Below are 22,824 nucleotides of genomic sequence, written 5' to 3' on the forward strand. Positions count from 1 at the left end.
TGTTTTGGTACTGCATCTCTGTATTTTGAGCGACTGTCCCTAATCTTGCTGCTCTTCTCTTTATGTTTTTGTTTTTGTAGCGTTCCTGGATTTAGCGGCCTGTCCCCTTCAGGTTTTGTCCTCGGGGATGAGGACAGTGGAGCCACACACTGGTCTACCAGGATGGCCGCTCCAACGCATCTAGTTGTGTTGATAAATGAATGGTCAGAAATCTGCTGGATACGTTGGAGTGGAGGTAACAAAAGATCCCTGCAGAGGGACGATGAACGCGAAGCTTATAAAGAGGAAACGCCACTTGAGCCCCTAAAGGCTGAATGAGGATTTTGATGTAAGACCATTTTTATTATACAAAATTCCCAATGAGATATTTCAAACTGCTACTTCTTAATAATGTATTTCTCATTTTTTCTGTGTTTTTGTATTTTTTATCTCCATGAACGTTCATGTTTAACTCTGGTGCTCTTTAGGTTTGGAACACTGTCATGCTGGAGTTGAACAGGAGCTGCTGGCTGTTTCAGAACCACAGTCCACATCATGGACTTAACCAGTCCTTCATTCACACCTCAGTCAGATAAAGAATAAAAAGTAGGTCAGACTGAAGCAGGACAAGAAACAGGAGAATAAATTCAAACGTAGTTTACAGCCACGATCGACCGACATGTGAAGGAGTGACAGAAACCGAGTTTGATCAAACTGCGATGCACTTGGATGCCGTCAGTCGGGTTACAGTTAAGTCACTGCAGCAGCAGCTCAGTGGGCTCAGCTCTCACCCAGCACACACACGGAGACTGAAGAATCGACTATCCACCGAAGGACGTGGGCCTCCGGAACACCAGGTGGCGGTATCCCCCCTCGCAGCAGCTGGACTTTGCTCCAGTTCACCAAGGTCATCTCAAACCAAACAAGTGCACCAGTGGTGCGCTGCGAGTCAAAGACTGTTCTGACGACCTGTTGTGACATCAGCAAATGTGTCTCTGTCAAGAAAGGCGTTGTTTTTGCTGTCGTTTTCCTCCGGAACACGAGCAGAATGTCTGACGATCAAGAGGCTGACTGAGGCGAGCACACGTCAGAGTGATGCAAGTCACTCTCTGGGTGTGTCAGTCCGACTTTGATGACTCGGACTTATTTGGTTCACATGAATAATGAATGTGCAGTTTTCGTCGGATGAACCCAGTCACTCCAAGGTTCCCAGCAGGACGTAGACGTGCTGATGGCCGCTGATGCGCTTCTGTCCCTAGTCAGAGCGGAGAGGAGGTTTTTAAATAGTCGCTGCTTCCAGCGAGCTTTTGTAGTGCGATACCTTGAAACGCACCAGAGGATGTTGATGGAGAGCCGGCTGGTGAAGCTGCTCTTCTCTACCTTTGCCAGGTGTAGCGGCCGGTGGAGCATGATGGGGTTAGCCGACTGTGAGGGGGTGCATGTGTGCATCTGCTGCTTGTTCCATAATATCTGAAATGTAGAAAAGAGAACAGCCTTTCAAATCTCATGACAAGAATGCATAAATCTGGCTTTGTGCACACACACATTTAGTCAAGAATCCACCCTGTTTTATGCATCTGGCCCCAGGAGCCCCCTCCCACAAAGTAGGGAGGGATCACATTAGGCTAGCAGGCTAGCAGGTGCAACCTTCACATTAAAGCACGGCCTAATGCCTCGTGCAATAAATGCCTTTATGGCTGCATCTGTTTTCAAGTGCTGTGGTGGGAATGTCAGGGAGAGGGAGGAATGCTTTATGGGGTAGCAAACAGGGGATTAGCGCTATAGCTGTCCAAGTGGTGTAAACAACTGTGTTCTTCAGAAAAACTATAAAGACTACAGATAAACTATACACTGCCTCCTAATTAGAGAGTGATGAAACAGAATATTCTGAAACTCCTCCAGCGCTTGAAGGCAGGTTGAGCGTCTACACACAATAAGAGCGGCGTTCAGCTGAAAGCAGGCGATCGCTGCGTGCATCCAGATGTGAGTCTGAGCTGTGAAACAACCACAACTCTCTTTAAAGTCACATTGTGTAGAATCAGAGCTTTTCAGAATCCCAGTGAGTTTCTGCAACATTGACAGACGTTTGCCCCAGTGAGGTCCAACGCTGCCCCCTACTGTCAGTGACAGACGCACGTGTCATGTTGGCTCATTTCTAAGACAGTGTTATTTCCTCTATCATGCAGATGCTGGCGGTGGTTACAACCATCGCTTTGCAGCAAAAAGGTTCTGGGTTGGAACGAGCCGGCAGGAGTTCTCTTCGCCTGCGTCTTCCCACCAAAAGAGATTAATAGAGATGGATAATTGGACATTAGTGGGAATGTTTGTCTCAACGTGTCAGCACTGTGATTGGTGACCTCTTTGGGATGAGTCCGCCCCTCGCGCAGGTTCTACTGGGATGGGCTCCAGCATGGATGACAATTAGTGAGGATCAAAACCCTGACTGGTCATCAAAGGTGCCTTTCTGAACTCTGTTTTGGAGGCCAACCCTTGTGTGTGGCCCAAATACTCAGTTTCATCTCTGAGCGAGGCAAAGAACAAGTTTGTGCATCGCGAGTCTTTCAGCGATCGGAGACTTAGGGAGGAAGACGGAAGAAGGTTTTTCTCTTCTGATTGTGACAAGTGGTAGCTGGTGCAGGCTCCAGTCGGGAGGGCTGAGGCGACTCAACTTCACCACTAGATGTCACTACAGCTTACACACTATTCCTTGAGGAAAACCCAAGTTTGATCCTGATCCAGTCCAATGAAGCCCCTTGTGATGCATTAAGGGGTTTGTTGAATCATCAGAGCAAGCCCCGCCCACATCAAAATGACTGGGTTTTCTTATGTCAGTCGATGTTTCTGTGAACATCAGAGACATGAAAAGACGATTTTCCCCATCGGGTGACTCCTGTAATTGAACGCGGCGCCGTGGAGGCTGATGGTAGTTGAGTGACAGGATTCGTTCCAGCAGCAGACATTTAAAGGAAACACGGTGAAATGTGTGTGCGTTGTTTCAGGCTTTGAGACGCTGTTCACCGTCTCTGGGTAAACTGGGATGTTTCCACCTTACTGGGACCATCATGGATTAACCAGCGCCAAAGCTGTTTCGTAAACGATGACACAGAACAAGTGTTTATTGCTGTTCTCAGTGACATCATGAAGACTTCCCGGCTCCGCCTGCTGGTGCTCCATGATGGACACATGTGCTCGGTCCAGTCAACACTGCCTGTGTTTATGACAGCAACATTGCGGTCAGGTGACTCATGATGTGTGAGGTCATGCTAACACGACTGAAGGTCTCAGCTAGTGGTCCTACTGCTGTTTGCATTCAAGGGGGATTTTATGGTATCGCACCTGTTTGTTTGCTGAATGCATGACTCATCTGCCTCTGTTGTATTGTTCAAGAGTGCTGTTGGCCATCTTGCTCTAATTAGATGCCGTTCGTAATGACAGCCTGTGGAATAACGATGCAGTCATCGCGGAGCCTCTCAGCACATGACCCTGATGCTAATCCTGCCGTCTTCCGTCGCTGTTCAGGGAAAACCTCCCTGCTTCGGCCCAACACACCAGCGGAGCAGCAGGAGAGCTCACAGTTGTGCCCCTGTGAGCTTGTTTCATGGGTGTGTTTGAGTTGCTCTGAGCGCTGGTTCTATCCACTCTCCAGAAACTTTTCTGAAACCTTGGAACATGCAGAACCAGTCCATTCAGTTCTGTACTTGAGTAAAATAAGGAGGAACCCATGAGTTGCTCTGCAGGGAGGGGCTTGGTGTTTAACCTGGTCAAGGAGCCGTGGACCTCCTCCGCCGCTGCTGCTCCTGATACACTGAAGGCAGCTCCGGTGGTTCCGGCTTTACAACCATGAGCCTCTCTGATGTCAGGGCAGCTCCTGCACTTGAGAGTCAAAACCATGACCGAGTCCTAAGTGGAGGATGGTCTCTGATGGAGCTCAGGCTGAGTGGACCACATCCAGATGCAGGTACCTTGGACTTTTGCAGCAGTTTCTGTGGCAGGAGCTCAGCTGCGGCTCAGCCTCCTCCTCCCATTTAAAAGGCAGAGCCACAAGCTCATGTGCATTCATGTAGATGTCATGTCAGCAGTACAAGCGTGCACGTCCACACGTCCACAGGCGCTCAGCTGGTCACGTTAGATGCCCCCACCTGAATCACAGGAGTACTTGGTGTTTTATAACAGCAGGAAATGGAAGCTGGAGGGGGACTGATTTCCTCCTGCCCACAAAATCTGAGGTTTTTCCTTCTTTTTGAAATAATTTGTGTGAGGAAACAAGCAGGCATCCGCAATCACTGCAAAACTGAACCTGGACTGGTCCCCCAGAGGCTGGTGTGGGATTACAGACCCTCGTCAACCTGCAGGACAGTGAATAAAATGTCAGACTTATTAAAACATGGAAGTCGTGTCTGGCTGCTCTCTGAGTGTTTTTCGATGCGGCAGCATCGCAACGTTCAACTTCTATCAGCCTGAAGACGAGAGAAGGAACACGATGACAGGAACACGAGCAGTTGTAGGTGTTGTTACTCGTGCTCGTCTTATCAGTGCTTTCACCAGTCACAAACAGACAAATTCCTCATCTTGTACGAAATTTGATCTGCCAATAAATCTGATTCCAAGACTCTCAGGTTCACTCAGGAATCGCTGATGCCAGTGGTCTCAGGAGGAAGAGGACGTTTTATTATAAATGTACTTAAAAATGTGTTGTATATAGTTTTAATAGATAAAATACATGAAATCGTTGGGCTTAAAGTGATCAAAGTTTACTTAAATCAAGAGGTGATGCATCATGTAGATTTATGCCAGTGTACCTAATAAATTGGCCTGTGAATCGTACGAACTGATTCAGTTTAATAAGTGCTTGTTTTAGGGTTGGACTCCAATTGTTTTACGCTGAACAAAGATCTGTCTCATGTCAGGGAGGAGAACCTTCAGATGAGTTCTAGTCAGAGGGGACAAGCCTGCTTGCTCATTCATCCTATTTAAATATTTGAAACATTCACCATAAAATAATGGCCTTCTTATATTTTCACTCCCTCCAAAAAGTAACGGCATGTTGACATATTTTCCTCAGTAACCACTCTTGGTCCATAAAGAGGAAAGGCATGAAATTCTCCCAAAAAAAAAACAGTAAAAGGGAAGAAGGAAACATGGGGAGGGGGACTTGGCGGCCCGACCCGGTACTGTCATGTATTCTCACTGACATCATCATTGTAAAATTAGGAACCTGGTTTCATCTTTCCTGCAGATGTGGAAGCTTGAAATTGCATTCCATGGGCCTGTGCCACATTTCATCAGTGAATTTTCCCCTCACTGGTTTCCAAGGCAGCCTCGGACCCCCCCGACCCCCCCAGACTCCCCTCTGCCTCGGACCCCCACACCCCTCCAGCGCTGCTTGGCATGCAGATATGAGTTCTACAAATGTGCTGGTGAGAATGACTGCCCAGGAAGTTAAACCTGGTTTGTGGTCCTCAGGTGAGTTCATGGTGTCGTTACAGAGGTCAACTGTAATTTGAGTGTTCCTGATCAGGAGGAATCTGACGGAAAGAAGCTGCTGTTTTTATTCACAAAAATATCTGATCCAAGTTTCAAAGAAAAGATGTTAAGTACCAGACGATTAATAAAAGACAGACGAACGTCTTAGCGACTCCAGAATGCAGGAAGAGCCAGTCACGTATATTTAGCTTGAAGCTCATGAAGACTGATGCTAACAGCAGCTGAACTGCCCAGAAACATCCATTTGCTAACCCTCCAGGTCGTCTGGTGTGATCCACAAAGCCCGGTTCTGCTCCAGGTCAGGTGTGAACGGTAGTCGTGGGTGGTAACAGTGAGTCCTGGGTCCTGGTGTGCCGTGTAAGGCTGCAGGTTTGGAACGAGGCCCTGCAGCGTTTCACCTGATGATGGGAGCTGATGCTATGACACATAAATCATCTTCATGACAGTTTCCAAAACCTTGGTCCTGTTGCAAAATGACCTCATCTAACCTGCACCGAGTTAGGCAGAGGGAAACTGAAACTGGGGGGGGCAAACACACAATGTTGTTGAATGAAACCCCTTAACAGGCAGTGTGTTAGGTCACAAAACAGAGCATTTTAAAAATACAAGACACTCTAAAACCTGAGTGAACTCCTCCTCCACATGCTCACTTCCAACAGAAGGTGGCGCCATGATTCATGGCTGGTTTAGTGGCAGTGGTTTGACCCGCGACCAGGTTGACCCCTAAAACATGATGGTTCGAGTCATGAGGGTTGAAACCTCAGAGCTCACTGACTACGACTTTCCTCACTTGAGTTTGGCTTCAAACTAATTTGAGATTATTCGCCCCCAGAGAGCGTGAATCTGAGAGCCTCTCCTCAGGAAAGCAAGAGTACCACTACTGTTGTTGTACTTGTAAGCATCTTTTTGGTGAGAAGTACAAGCCCACAATCTGCAGACCCTATGATGAGCTGCTGAGGCCCCGGACTGTTCGCTCTGAGCAGCCATGCCTGCTTGCTAGTTAGCTCGTTGCTAATCAGCTTAGTAGCCCGTCTGTTTCTTGACATAATTTCATGTTAACCACGTCAGAAACATTTGAGCAGTAAACCTGACCATGATTCATCCAGGAAAGGTCACTCCCAACTCAGATAGCAGCAAGTGGCGAGGCCCAGCTAGCATAGCAAGTGGCTAAACATGCTAGCTGTGGATGAACCACTGTTGAACAGCGACCGTAAAGGTGCAGGCCTAGGTATTCCCCTAACTTCCCTTCACTAAGCGGTGATGGATCAGAAAACATGAGTCATCTTTGGAGCAGAACCACATATTTTATTGTTAACAAAGACGACATGACCACGCCCACTGCAGACAGATTATCAGTGGCCCCCTCCTCTGAGGTTTGGCTATCCTGGTCTAACCGGTGTTTGCGTAACTAAAACGCTGATCTGCCCCGCACACTTGGCCCAGCTTCCCCTTGGACTTCTGTGTCACTAACCTCCTGGCCGAGGCGGCCTGCTGCTCTCCAGTGTTCCTGCGGGGGACGGTGGGATCCACAGGCGGAGCCCACACCTGCTGCTGATAGGATCCTTCTGGAGTACAAAGGCTCAGATTTACTGCCTGAGGAGCTGCAGGCTCGGCTACAGCTGCACAACGGCAGGAAAGGGAAGTTGTTCATCACACAGCGTGCATTTCACCAGCCGCCGTGCTTCGAGTTCTGGCCAGAACTTGAACCTCACCTCTGTGCCGGGGGGCAAAATAGTGGCTACAGGTCATAAACACTGAGTGATTCAGGTTGACGAGCTCTTATTTTTCACTTACGCATGAGAATGAGGTTATTTTTAGCTTTGCTCAGTGAGCATGATAAGTTTGACATTCCAGTTCTAATGGAATTGGTTCTGCTCTTATGGGAATGCTGGTTTGAGGTGGTGATGGCCAGTTTGGAAAGAAAGGTGGAGCTGGAGGGAGCACCAGCAGGGAAATGGATCCGTTCAGGATTACACAGCAGCGCGGTGATGACTGCTGATGGACCAGCGTCCGTATGAGTGGATGACACCATGGTCTCCCCACCCAAACACCAGGAACACATGTTCTCACCGAGCAGCAGCGTTTCTGGGAGGTTAGGATCAAAATCCTAGTTAATACTAGAACAGGATCCTTTCCTGCAGCCACCATGTTTATTTATGGATGATAGAAGGGATCCGGAAAATGATAAATTAGTGTTTGGATAGGCGTGGAACCTATGCAACCTATGCAGTCGCAGTGAAGACTGTTGACATGTTGAGCTCTTATGCACATGTGAGTTTGGAGCATCACGATGGGACGTGGAACGAAAGCGTTTGGTCACGCACATTCAAATAATTTCCACAGTGTTCCGTCCAGTCGGAACCCGTCTCCCTGCAAGTGTTCTGCTGCGTGTCTCCCTGTTCCTGAGAGATCTTCTATATTAATCCAATGAATATAACAACATAACATGATCTCATGAGAACATCAGCTGAGAGAAAGAGTCATCATTACTGGATGTTCTCCTGAGAACGTAGAACCTGTGGGTCTCTAACCATTCTTATCCACCTGGGGGGGGGGGCTCTGTATTCAGTTCAAGGTGGTTTATAAACTCCCTGCTGAGCTCGGGCTGTCACCATGAGCAGCAGATCCAGATCATCAGTGAACTAGGGGTGGGATGTCACATGGTACCAAGCCCAGTGGTTCTGAGCCGCCATGCTGTTGTTTGCCGTAGGTTCTTCTTCTTTGGTCCAGATAGCTAGCTCGCTACATGGGGGGTAAAATGAGACGATTGCACAAACATAAATGATTGGATGTTCTCTCTACCCACAATGTGAGAGCTGAAGCTGGAGCTTTCAGGAGAAGCTCGTGAAATCCCCGCGTGTGGAATGTGTGGTGAGTATCCAGACTGATGCACGGTAGACTTCTGCAGCCTGGAATCAGGAACAGAAGGTAAAAGGAGGCCATGTTGTTTCCTCGGGCCTTGAACCTTGGCTCCGCCGTCCCAGACACAGCTGTCTTGGACCCGGCTCTCTTGTTTGTGTACCCGTTCGCACATGCACGCTTTGGAGTTTTATTTGCAGATCCCTGAGCATCACAGCTATGTTCCCCGAGCCAGACCACCTGCAACAATTAAAAATGCCTCAGCAGCCTGCTGGCTCAGCAGGACGCTGCTCAACACCGAATTATATTGTAAAGAGAAGTTGTTTTGCAAATGGCTGTAAGGGGGGATTGCCCCCCCCCTCCCCAGCCTGTCATTTCCCCACTGAGGGGAAGGCGGAATAAAACGTCCAGCAGCAGTTGGCGGATGTGTCCCGGCTAGTTTTCATCTGCACCGGCCCAGTGCTCTCTCACAGAGAACACGGACATGACGTTCGAACAAGTTACTTTTTAAATGCCAGTGAACAGTTTCAAAGTTGGAGAAACTTCACCAGACAGTGGGAGCTGAACAAACCCTGCAGCAGGTCTCTGGCTTCAGTCCAGCTTCTCACCAGGACCCGAGACTCAGCTGCTCCACCCATCAAGATCAAAGCGTCCAAGCTTGATTTCTTCATAAAACCTTTGGTTTGAAGGTCAAATTATGACAATTACAAATATTAACAGTTATTATATATAGTATATATAATATTCAGGCCTCCGTGACCCTGAACATGTCTGATCCTCTGATACAAGTTACACATACAAATACAGAGATACAGATCATGACTCCACAGGTCCACGGGTCAGCAGGTGCAGTCCTACAGGTACTACAGGGTGTAGTACCACCTTGTGGTGCTAGATGTTCTGAGCCTTCGTGGTCAGGTCCACTTTGATACCTGGAGTCCCGCGCTGCCTGCCTGACACCTTTAATGACCGTCAGTGATTTCGATGAGCACCAGACGGTTTCCCAATGTACTGAACAATTACAGAATGACAAAAATGATTTGCTCTTCATCGATAAAAGCAGTGAATGATGTATTTGAAATGCTACAGGGAACTAAATGATGCCTTCAACATGATAAAATGCTGAGGTGGAGGAAATCGGATCGACAAAGGAACAGAGCGATGGCACGGAACCGAACGAGTCATCAGAGAAGAATTTAGAAGACAATGCTGCTCCTCCACTGGCAGAGGAAGTTACTGGAGAAAAGAAAATCCCAGCGCCGATAGACAAAAATATCTGGATGACAAAGAGGAAAAAAGGAGTGCTGAAATCATTTTGATGAAATCAACAGCAACTTTGGTTCACATTTGGCTGAATGTCCACTAGGACTCGAGATTGAACTCAGCAGATTTTGGCGGTCAAAGGTCACGTTGTCTCAGGAACATTTTCAACCATGGGACAAACTCCGCTGTGACTGGAGGGTGTCCACAGGGCGCTGCAGACCAGCGGTTCTGATGTTCTCATGTTCAAATAACTGACAGCCAGGGTCATTGTTCCTTTGCCTCTACGTTCCACAGATATGGAGAGTACGTGAGGGGAAAGTGACCACTGACCAGCAGAATCTCATCAGCTTTGGTGCAACGTGCTTCACTGATACACAGACATCTATATACATAGAGGGGGTGGTCCATGCGCTCACGGTCCACATCAGTGGCAGGGCCTCCACTGATGTGGAGATATCAGACCTCTGAAGACTTCAGTACTCCAGAGGTACTTGTACTGTAGATTTATATCCACAGGACACGTCAGCAGCGTTTCTTAAAAATGTATTACAAAACTGCTTTTCTGCCTCCAAACTGTTGTTTGCAGTCTTTGTCCATTTCCAGAACAATGAATCAGTTGGTCACGCTGCAGCGCTGCGCAGGGAGGAAATCTTAATTCATCTAAATTGGGGGGTCCCATGTTGTCTTTGGCTGCTGGAGGCTCTTGCTGTCTTGCTGAATGTGTCTTGGGTGAATCTGTTTCATATGTTCTCGTGGTCATGGGATTATGAGCAGAGCTACTGATGGAGCTGGAAGTGACATCAGAGCTGCTGCTGCACACCCTTGGACTCAGTGTCCACAAACAGTCACTCAAACCCTCCCCGTCTTCGTCCCGTTCAGCCCAGGTCACCTTAATCCGACTGGATGATCAGCAATCCACAATTTAATTTCAGATTAAAACTCCCGATTACCCCTCCAGTTCCATGTCAGCGTGAACGATTGTGGACAAGTGTGAGTGGGTTGGTTCTGAGCAGGCCAGCCGGTTGTGCCGGTGCAGCCGTGAACCGGCGCTCGTCCCGAGCCCAGCACATCTGTTCCTGACTACTATGAAGGCAAAATATACCCTTTTTTGTGAAGCATCATTTGACAGCTGTCTACTTATGATGGGATCACTGGTGTTGAAGCGGGTCAGAACAGGGTCAAAGTTCACTGCTGACTGCTTTACATGCGCGGAGGGTTCAGAGACAGGTCAGTGCATCTGTCTTGAGAACATCTTGTCTGAATTATTTCCATCGATACTCATCCTTTCGTTTCATGGGTTGTATTTACTAATGACATTCAGAAGAGTGAGAATCGTGCGGTTCCGATGGTGGACCGAAGCCTCGCCGTCGTCTCCGGGCGAAGCAGCAGCCTCGGTCATATGAGCCTCCCCCATCTGCCTCAGCTTAGGACAATTTGTCTAATTGTCCTAAATTGAGCTGCTGTCAGTGATTAAAGTTGTTCAGAGAAGGAACAAATCTCTTTGCCCACGTCAGTTATTATCTCATTGATTACAATAATGCAGCAAATTGCCCGCTGGAATCAAATGATGGTTGAAGCACCTGGCTGGCCAGTGAAGAGCCCACCTCTTCCTCACCAGGGTCTCGTCACCGTGACAACAGCATTCTGGTACCACCTAATGGAAAAACATGAAGTAGCATTTAACGGACACGCAGCAACACTCATGATATTTGGAGTTATTATGTCCTTGCGGTCTCTGGTCATCTGTCCTACATTTGCCAGGACCCTCTTGAGAGAAGGACGACCTGGTGGAGCAGTGGTCCTCCCTGTGGCCCCCAGCAAGAAGGTTGTGGGTGGAGCAGTGGTCCTCCCTGTGGCCCCCAGCAAGAAGGTTGTGGGTGGAGCCCCGGCTGCAGCACGGGGTCTTTCTGGGTGAGTCTCCATGTTCTCCCTGTTCCTGCTGGGTTCTCTCTGGTACTCCAGCTTCCTCCACAGTCCAAAGACATCAAGAGGGACCAGGTTAATCCAGACTCTAAATTGACCGTAGGCGTGGCTGGGAGAGCCAATGGTTGTCTGTCTCTATGTGTTGGCCCTGCCATGGACTGGTGACCTGTCCAGGGGGAAGGCTGCTGGGATAGGCTCCACCCCCACCACCCTCAACAGGAGAAGAGGGGGAAGATGGAGGGATGGATGGATGGAGGGATGGATGGGTGAAGGGATGGATGGATGGATGATGGACAGATGGATGACAGATGGGTGGACGGATGGATGATGGATGGGTGGACGGATGAATGATGGATGGGTGGACGGATGGATGATGGACGGATGGATGATGGATGGGTGGACGGATGGATGATGGATGGATGGATAGATGGATGGACGGATGATGGACAGATGAATGATGGATGGATGGATGGACAGATGGATGACAGATGGGTGGACGGATGGATGACAGATGGGTGGACGGATGGATGACGGATGGGTGGATGAATGGATAGATGATGGATGGATAGATGGATGGACGGATGATGGACAGATGGATGATGGACGGATAGATGATGGATGGATGGATGATGGATGATGGACGGATAGATGATGGACGGATAGATGGATGGACGGATGGATGATGGATGGATGGATGATGGACGGATGGATGATGGACGGATAGATGATGGACGGATGGATGATGGACGGATGGATGATGGATGGATGGATGATGGACGGATAGATGATGGATGGATAGATGGATGGATGGATGGATGATAGATGGACGGATGGATGATGGATGATGGACGGATAGATGATGGATGGATGGATGATGGACGGATGGATGATGGACGGATAGATGATGGACGGATAGATGATGGATGGATGGATGATGGACGGATGGATGATGGACGGATAGATGATGGATGGATGGATGATGGACGGATAGATGATGGACGGATGGATGATGGACGGATGGATGATGGATGGATGGATGATGGACGGATAGATGATGGACGGATGGATGATGGATGATGGACGGATAGATGATGGATGGATGGATGATGGACGGATGGATGATGGACGGATAGATGATGGACGGATGGATGATGGACGGATGGATGATGGACGGATAGATGATGGATGGATGGATGATGGACGGATAGATGATGGACGGATGGATGATGGACGGATGGATGATGGATGGATAGATGGATGGACGGATGGATGATAGATGGATGGATGGATGATGGACAGATGGATGACAGGTGGACGGACGGATGGATCTTGAGAATTCATTCAGTTTGGCACTAACGTCCAATGGAACATGCTGATGAGCTGAAAAGGCCTGTGGTGGTCAAAGGTCACGACGACAGGAACACGTCACACTTGATACCTGAATATGAGTTTACTGTGGTAAAATGAAGCCACAGTCACAATAAAACTGATTTGGGTTTGTGCTTTTCAATCTCACCAGAGATGCAAAGCAGCGCTGCCACTTGTCATGACTGCACTGTCACGTTCTGGCCCAGCAAACACGTCCCTGCATCCATCTGTGTTCATCCCAGGAAGGGGTGTGGTCAGTGCTGATTTATGTGATTTTTATTACTGATTTCTTCTTTGATACAGATCAAACTGCATTACTGAAAAGGTCTGATATGTAACCACTAATTCTGGATGCTCAGCAGCCTGGAGGGCTCTACTGACAACCGGAGAAGTCTCAGGACTAATTCCTCTTTGGATTCTATCATCACAAAAGAAACACCAACATTAGTCATTTGTTCAAGAAGAGAAACGCTGCTGGACTGTTGCCCGTCCCTTTACCCATTACCAGACATGAGCAGGAATCCACAGCTTCTGTGCCAAATGTAACTAAAAACATATGAATCCACCAGGAAAAGCTCATAAATAAAGATGAGTGCTGGTCTGAGATATTCTCTACAAACCTCCTTGCAGCATCCAGTCAGCAGGAACATGTAGCTGCATTTACTACAGGGCTTCTTCAAGGTTGAAGGCTGGGTTCTCATCAGAAGACAAATGCTCATACGTCCCTGCCATGACTGAGGCAAACGTAGCTTCTGGCTTACAAGAAAGATTTTCATCAGCTTCAGCACAGACACAGAAACGTCACTCCACCTGGTACGACTCCCCGCTGAGTCGCAGAAGTGTGACGCCACGAGCTCGTCTGCGCTGCAAACGGGAATGGCTAGCAGCCCCTCACATGCCTGACATCTTCTCAGTGAATGTTCATGCAGGTTTCTAGGTGGAACAACCTCATCTCCAAGGTTTAGGCCTCACACCTGAGGCCGCTGAGCTCGCAGCCTGTGCCAACACAGTCGCACCACACTGACACTGCAGCAGGATTTCGAGTTTGTGGGCCGTCTTGACAGAAATCTTCTCACAGGAACATTTTTCCCTCAGAAGCTGAATGTGATCCATGTGTTCTGACATAATGCTGAAGGATATGCTGTGGAGTGCGTTGCCTAAGACCAGCCCTCCGTCCAGAGAACAGTAGTAAAGGGTGGGACTGACATTCCTTCATAACTGAGCTGGACAGGACTGGACAGTGAAAAATATTTCCATGTTTCTCTTTTCCCAACAGAAATAGAAGCATTACATGCATTTTTTTACAGGAAGAAAATATGAAGCATATGTTTGAAGCTCAGAGTTCTCTGCAGCTTTTCCCATGTCAAGAAAATCTAACATTTTCAAGAGCTGGCCTTCCAAGACACACTTGTGGTCCGTAACACGTTTTTATGGAAGAGCAGGATGAAATATAGTGTGTGTGTGTGTGTGTGTGTGTGTGTGTGTGTGTGTGTGTGATTGAGTGTTCCTCACTTACTTTCAGCAGCAGCATATCTTTAGTATAGAGGCTTCAACTTCATTAAACTGCTAAAAGATTCCCAGAACCTGAGAGTGACTGAAACCATGAAAGACTTCAGTAGCTCCACGTTGCTGGGACCTTTGACTTGTTGGTATAGAAGCACACTCTGCTCTCTCTCCTCCTCCTCTCACTTAACCCCCCCCCCCCCCTACACACACACACACACACACACACACTTTACAGCAAAGGGACAGAAAACCATAGAATAGGTTTAAAAAAAACAATGAAAGCCAACAAAATTTTAAAAAACCATCAGTTTTAATTGGAGGCAAAAGGGGATCACAGTTATTTGGGCCACCTCTCTGACCAGCAGCACCACCTCTCTGACCAGCAGTACCACCTCTCTGACCAGCAGTACCACCTCTCTGACCAGCAGCACCACCTCTCTGACCAGCAGTACCACCTCTCTGACCAGTAGCACCACCTCTCTGACCAGCAGTACCACCTCTCTGTCCAGCAGTACCACCTCTCTGACCAGCAGTACCACCTCTCTGACCAGTAGCACCACCTCTTTGACCAGTAGCACCACCTTTTGACCAGTAGCACTACCTCTCTGACCAGTAGCACCATCTCTCTGACCAGTAGCACCACCTCTCTGACCAGTAGCACCACCTCTCTGACCAGTAGCACCACCTTTTGACCAGGAGCACTACCTCTCTGACCAGTAGCACCACCTTTTGACCAGTAGCACCATCTCTCTGACCAGTAGCACCACCTCTCTGACCAGTAGCACCACCTTTTGACCAGGAGCACTACCTCTCTGACCAGTAGCACTACCTCTCTGACCAGGAGCACCACCTCTCTGACCAGCAGTACCACCTCTCTGACCAGCAGTACCACCTCTCTGACCAGTAGCACCACCTCTTTGACCAGTAGCACCACCTTTTGACCAGTAGCACTACTTCTCTGACCAGTAGCACCATCTCTCTGACCAGCAGCACCACCTTTTGACCAGGAGCACTACCTCTCTGACCAGTAGCACTACCTCTTTGACCAGTAGTACATGAAAGCTGGAGTTCTGCTGGTGAACAGAGGATGGGGGATGATGAACAGGTGCGCTGATGACAGGCAGGTGTGGAGGAGAGGGTGAGTCACCCCCCCCCACACACACACACACAGACACACACACACACACACATGAGGAAAACAGATTATACACCAGAGGAGAGCCATGACAGACATGATGTTTGCAAGTGCAAACAGCTGCTAGCATAATTACTACATCAACAGGAGTATTCTCCTCCATTCAGCACTAATTTACTGTGTTTGATGGAGTCATACAGTAGTCAGTCACCAGGTAGACCCTCAACGTTCCTCCAGAACTGTAGTCCTGTTGGCCACATTTCAGACTGAGAGCGGTCACAGAACATTTGTATTGCTGCACTCTGGGACGCTGCAGTTTTGTCCTTGTCAAAGACACAGAAGATACCCAGAACAGCCAGGGGACCATAGGGGGGTTCTTTTTGGTTTGGATGAACAAACAAGAATGTCATCTCTTACAGGAACACACCAGCTGTGAGAGAAACCCTTTCATTGTCCATCATATTTAGATCCAGTCCAGCAGGTAGACCCCCTTCTCTCCTCCAGACCCGCACCAGACAGCTGGCTGCTAGTTAGCTTAGCTGCCTACCTTTACCTGCATTCAAAGATGGAGTGTTGGGTTTGCAGCAGCTGAGCTACACGTCTCCTTTCATTCAACATGTCCACTCAGCTTTCCTTGAGTCTCACGTCTGAGGCGGGAGGGGCCGGGGTCCTAGGAGAGGAGAAGAGGAAGGGTGAGGATGACAAAGCAGAGAAATGAGAGGAGTGGAGGGTGGAGGCTCTCCTGGACCCATCATCAGTTTTATGTGGCGATACGTTGCTTCTCTGGAATGTCTTCAGCAGGAGTCGGTCCTCCTGGGCTCCTGCAGGGATGTCTCTGAGCGTGCTTGGAGGCATCAGTCATCACCTGAGCGCCTTCGCTCCGATCCCTCTCCTCATCTTAGCTGCCACTTGTGACTCTGGCTCGTGAGTGAACTGCACTCCACATGGAAGCAAGCGCTCGACACAACTGGTCCTCTGCTCAGTCTCCAAACATGAAAATCATAATCAGTCCATCAGCCCTTGCCAGTTGCTAGAGAGCTGATGAGAACCTACATCCACGACCGGTTCTGAATCTCAGCTGTCAAGAACAGTGGCACCCTTACGAACAACGAGGTGTCTCATGGTGAAGCTGTTTGGTCATTGGGGAGGTGTTCTGTCTGCATCAGTCACGCAGCCATCAAGTCTCAGGCTGAGGAACCACAGCCATGGGTCTGGTTCTGCTCATCACAGGGTTCCTTTGGAACGGTTCATCTGCATGAGCTTCTAAATTTTGTTTGTTCTTTTCTCAGAATGGAACATGTGTGCAACTGTTATTGACTGATTTTCGATCAAAGGAAGTAAAGAACATGAGTGTTGTATCTGTGACACGAATGACAGAAATGACGTGGCGGTCACAGCGTGAGGATGCGTCCACCTGCGCCAGACAGGAGCTACGCCACTCAGACCTGACGGTGCAGCACAGAACTCAACCGCACACATCCAACATTACACAGTTGAGCTTCAGAGGAGACGAGCCTTCCTCCTCCTCATCCTCCTCCTCCAAGCACTCACCATGCCGACGTTGAGCTGTCCACCATCTTTGCTTTCATTTTGATCATAAACGCGGAGCTTAAGTGGGAAGGACACAGTAATGGTTGACACATGGAGGAGGCGGATCATGGTGTCAGTCAGCCATCCCGTCAGAGCACTCGTCTAATCTGGAGCGACACCGTCTTACCAGTGGTGCTGCATTGTCTCCCACACAGTGAGCGTGAACGGAGAAACCAAACCAAATAAAAGAGTAAAATGTCCCCGGCACACTTGGATGTCCTCAGACCAGCAGTGATGAGACATCTGATGGTTAATTAGGGTTTTTCGTGTGTGAGAACTGGTCTCCATTCACCTCAGTGGGAGGTTCTGCACCACCTTTACCTGAGAAATTCCAGCTCCTGTTTTATGGAATAAAAAAAGACTTTCCATCAGTGTGTGTGTGTGTGTGGGGGGGGGGGGGGGGGCAGATAATGACTCGCACACCTGATGTGAGTGCGTCACACCTGACAGTGACATGATCTCAGTCCTCTTACAACAGGTCTGGACAGAGTTTTGGACCCATGGACTCTGAGATACCGTTACAGGAAATGATAACCAACGAGCTACGCTACGATGTTTGTTTTCTTCAAATGAACCGAGGAAAATGTGGAAACTCATCTGAAGAGAAGAGGAAGCAACTAAACCCCATTAGTCCACATGCAGGAGGAACAGTCACACGTTCGTTAAGATCAGCGTCATGAGACATGAGACTCCGGTTAAACCTGAGCCGTGTTGAATCCATGTCACCAGCAGCAGTTAGCTCAGGCATGCTAACACCACTGGAGCTGAGAGCTGGAGCTACGCTCCATGCGTGTAGCATGTATGTGCAAGTACACACTACAGCGCACCTGCACACGGTCCTAAATTTGTCCAAATCAAAAGCAGCTCCAACCACAAATAGTTCCAGTGTGAGTCAACAGAGCCGGCCTCTGAGAACCACCACCCTCTGTGGTTTCATACCATCATAAAATTACACATTCCTTTATAGTCCGCTGGCTCCGGCCCAACAGCAAGTGCTAAAACACATCACGTATATTGTCAGAAGGTGAGGTATTACATGGGGGGGGCCTCTGGCCTCACTCTGTCTTTGTCATGAGTTCAGCTCTAATCGTGTCCTGCTGTTTGAGCTCAGCACAAACTCACTAAAACTCTGAACAACAAATATCATAGATAAATCATCATGGAGGCCCTGGGCCGCGCTGAGTCACCGCAGCTACTCAACAAACAAACAGAGCTACAGCGCCTGCGACTCTGCTGCCTGGGACGTCCCCACAGACGCCGACTGCTGCTCTCCGTCTCCCAGGATTTTTCTTCTGTACGGACAAGGAGGGTCTGAAAGGGAAGGGTTTCACTCTTGACATTTAACTCCTTCTGAGTCTTCAACCTGCAGTGATTTTAGTTCATGAACCCAAGCAGGGAGGCGCATTGTTCACAACACAGCTCCATATCAGATGGAGAGATAGATGATAGATAGAAAGATGATAGATAGGTAGATGATAGATAGATAGATGATAGATAGATGGATAAATGATAGATAGATGATAGATAGGTAGATGATAGATAGATAGATGATAGATAGATGGATAAATGATAGATAGATGATAGATAGGTAGATGATAGATAGATAGATGATAGATAGATAGATGATAGATAGATGATAGATAGATGATAGATAGATGGATGATAGATAGATAGATGATAGATAGATGATAGATAGATGATAGATAGATAGATGATAGATGGATGATAGATAGATAGATGATAGATAGATGATAGATAGATAGATGATAGATACATGGATGATAGATAGATGATAGATAGATGGATGATAGATAGATAGATGATAGATGGATGATAGATAGATGGATGATAGATAGATAGATAGATGATAGATTGATAGATGATAGATAGATAGATAGATGATAGATTGATAGATGATAGATAGATAGATAGATGATAGATAGATAGATGATAGATGGATAGACAGATAGATAGATAGATGATAGATAGATAGATGATAGATAGATAGATACATAGATAGATAGATGATAGATAGATAGATAGATGATAGATAGATAGATGATAGATAGATAGATAGATAGACAGATGGATAGACAGAAAGATAGATAATAGATAGATAGATAGATAGATAGATGATAGATAGATGATAGATAGATCGGTGATAGATAGATGATAGATAGATCGTGATAGATAGATAGATGATACATAGATGATAGATAGATCGGTGATAGATAGATAGATGATAGATAGATGATAGATAGATAGATGATAGATAGATAGATAGATAGATGATAGATAGATAGATGAGATAGAGATGATAGATAGGTCGGTGATAGATAGATAGATGATAGATAGATGATAGATAGATGGATAGATAGATAGATCGTGATAGATAGATAGATGATAGATAGATGATAGATAGATAGATGATAGATAGATTGGTGATAGATAGATGATAGATAGATGATAGATAGATGATAGATAAATGAGATGGAGATGATAGATAGATCGGTGATAGATAGATAGATGATAGATAGATCGGTGATAGATAGATGATAGATAGATGATAGATAGATCGTGATAGATAGATAGATGATAAATAGATGATAGATAGATCGGTGATAGATAGATGGATGATAGATAGATAGATGATAGATGATAGATAGATGATAGATAGATAGATGATAGATAGATAGATGATAGATAGATAGATAGATGATAGATAGATAGATAGATGATAGATAGATAGATGATAGATAGATGATAGATAGATGATAGATAGATGAGATAGAGATGATAGATAGATCGGTGATAGATAGATGATAGATAGATGATAGATAGATGATAGATAGATAGATGATAGATAGATAGATCGATGATAGATAGATAGATGATAGATAGATGATAGATAGATGATAGATAGATGAGATAGAGATGATAGATAGATAGATGATAGATAGATGATCGATAGATGATAGATAGATAGATAGATGATAGATAGATGATAGATAGATAGATGATAGATGATAGATTGATGATAGATAGATGATAGATAGATAGATAGATGATAGATAGATGATAGATAGATAGATGATAGATAGATGATAGATAGATATAGATTGATGATAGATAGATGATAGATAGATGATAGATAGATGAGATAGAGATGATAGATAGATCGGTGATAGATAGATGATAGATAGATGATAGATAGATGATAGATAGATAGATGATAGATAGATCGGTGATAGATAGATAGATGATAGATAGATAGATGATAGATGATAGATCGATGATAGATAGATAGATGATAGATAGATGATAGATAGATGATAGATAGATAGATGATAGATAGATAGATGATAGATAGATAGATGATAGATAGATAGATGATAGATGATAGATCGATGATAGATAGATAGATGATAGATAGATGAGATAGAGATGATAGATAGATCGGTGATAGATAGATGATAGATAGATGATAGATAGATGAGATAGAGATGATAGATAGATAGATGATCGATAGATGATAGATAGATAGATAGATGATAGATAGATAGATGATAGATAGATAGATGATAGATAGATAGATAGATGATAGATTGATGATAGATAGATGATAGATAGATAGATAGATAGATAGATAGATAGATGATAGATGATAGATAGATGATAGATAGATGGGTGATCGACAGATGGACAGACAGGTGATAGATAATTTTCTCTTTTCTCTACTCACTGTGCAGTCCAAAAGTCTCTCAGCATCTTCGAAGTTTCCATAATCCCCCCCCCCCCCCCCCCCCCGACAGCTTAGCAACTGAGCAGCAGGGTTCTCAATCAGGGAGCTACAATTCCTTCCAAGAGAACTTTGCAGTGCCACCTAGTGGCCATAGCAGTTATGAAAACAGCAGAGCTGGAAGTCAGATCATCGGAGCTCCACTTTCAAACATGGCATTCGAAACGTTTGACTGACATAATCAAATGTTGAAGACACTCGTGTGTTTTTTTCCCTTTCTTCCAAAATAGTAAATGCATAAAACAGGACGTGCAAACCACCACTTCAGATAAGCTCTGACATAATGAATCACATGACTGGCCCACTGTTTTCGCCGCCACTCGCCTCCTTGTAGATCCCAAACTTCGTCTTTTTTCTCCAGAGAGGCAGCAGCTTTTTCAGATGAACAACTTTCCGAGTCACTGAGGTCCACCACAGAAGAAGAAACGTAGATGTTGCAGACAAGGCGTGTGTGTGTGTACACTGAACTCCTGCAGCGGCGTCTCTGATGGTGGCTGCAGCTCATAAACGCGCCATCTTCCACTAAACGTCACATACATTAGCTACAGGACATAAGAAGTAGAAATACTCCAGTTCTCTGATTCTCTTCTTGTACTTGTACTCACATCCATGTTGAAGACAACAACAACCTCCTTCGCAAAACTCAGCAGGAAGTTGAGTGATTAGGAACAAGTTCCCCAGCAGATGGCAGATTGAGTTCATTCAACTCTGACTGCCTCCCCCTCCTCCTGCTCCTCCTGCTCCTCCTGCTGCTGCTCCTCCCCCTCCTGCTCCTCCTCCTCCCCCCTCCTGCTCCTCCTCCTCCCTCCTGCTCCTCCCCCTCATGTTGCTCCTCCTCCTCCTGCTCCTCCTCCCCCTCATGTTGCTCCTCCTCCTCCTGCTCCTCCCCCTCCTGCTCCTCCTCCTCCCCCTCCTCCTCCTCCTCCCCCTCCAGTGATCCACCTTTCACCACTGCCACAGCAACAGATGAATTAACCTTTGTCACCTCGAGTCACACAATCAGAGGTGGAAGAAGAGCAGAAAGTAGAAATACACAAATCAAATACTTTGTTTGTACAAGCAAAGGCCTCCATGCTAAATTCTACTCAAAAAGTATTTCATGTAAATTAAAAAAAGACACACACATATTGTACACAGTATTTGTGTATTGCAGCATGTGGGGGCCTTCAGGTAACTGCAGCAGTCCCCTAAAAAAGAAATACTCCAGAAAAATACACATACTGTACCTGGACAATGTACTTGTAGTTACACACACTGTAACTGCTCCTATCAATAACCCACTAATATCTCATAGTGTTGAGTGTTCAATGATACCTGTGCTTCTGCTACGTCAGCTAGCTTTAGCATCACGCTAATCAGAACTGTTGCTTACCAGCGGGAAACATTTCTTTTTTTAGCAAATCTGAGCGTCTAACGAGGCTAACAGCGTTCATTCACTCACCTCTTAACACCTGTTAACTTGCTACCTGCCGATAGCTTAGCCGCTAGCTTGGCTGCTAGCCAGTGTCTCTGGGCTTACACCTGACTGCAGGGTGAGCTTGAGGGCTGAAGCGGCCCTGGAACACGACCAGAGCTTCACCCCCGCCGTCTCCATCTCTCCGGGGACCCACGCAACCGTGTCCTACCCATCATGCACTGCAGCTGGGCCCACCTTGCCACTGATTTCCTTACGTTTCTAAATTTATACCTAGTTTTTTTTAACTCTAAAAGTTTTACTCGGGTTGAAAATGTTACAAAGTGTAATATCTGAGACAAAACATACTTCAGCGAAAGTAGAATTACAGATTTTTAAACTAATTGAAACAGTACAAGTACATTAAAAACTCCTGGGACGCAGTACTGCGAGTACATGTCAGTAGCTCCTCTGCTGCGTGGTATTTATGTGAACTAACTTCTTTGCATCAGTTCTTGAATTCAG

General features: G+C 46.6%; 1 long non-coding RNA gene across 2 annotated transcripts; it reads right to left on the reverse strand.

Annotated features, from left to right (window-relative positions):
- Nucleotides 1–274: 274 nt before the first annotated feature.
- Nucleotides 275–22,530, reverse strand: LOC147246965 (uncharacterized). Of its 2 annotated transcripts, none has more exons than XR_015109785.1 (4): nucleotides 22,348–22,530; nucleotides 16,071–16,187; nucleotides 1,313–1,449; nucleotides 275–1,234 (listed from the first exon to the last, which is right to left on the reverse strand). It is a non-coding gene; the product is annotated as an uncharacterized LOC147246965 (long non-coding RNA). The 2 variants fall into 2 exon arrangements; XR_015109786.1 differs by having other exon boundaries at nucleotides 16,065–16,187.
- Nucleotides 22,531–22,824: the final 294 nt, after the last annotated feature.

The sequence above is a fragment of the Aulostomus chinensis genome, chromosome 17 (assembly GCF_037954235.1).
Source record: "Aulostomus chinensis isolate RoL2024-O1b breed Wild chromosome 17, RoL_Achi_v1.0, whole genome shotgun sequence".
Taxonomy (NCBI): Eukaryota; Metazoa; Chordata; class Actinopteri; order Syngnathiformes; family Aulostomidae; genus Aulostomus; species Aulostomus chinensis.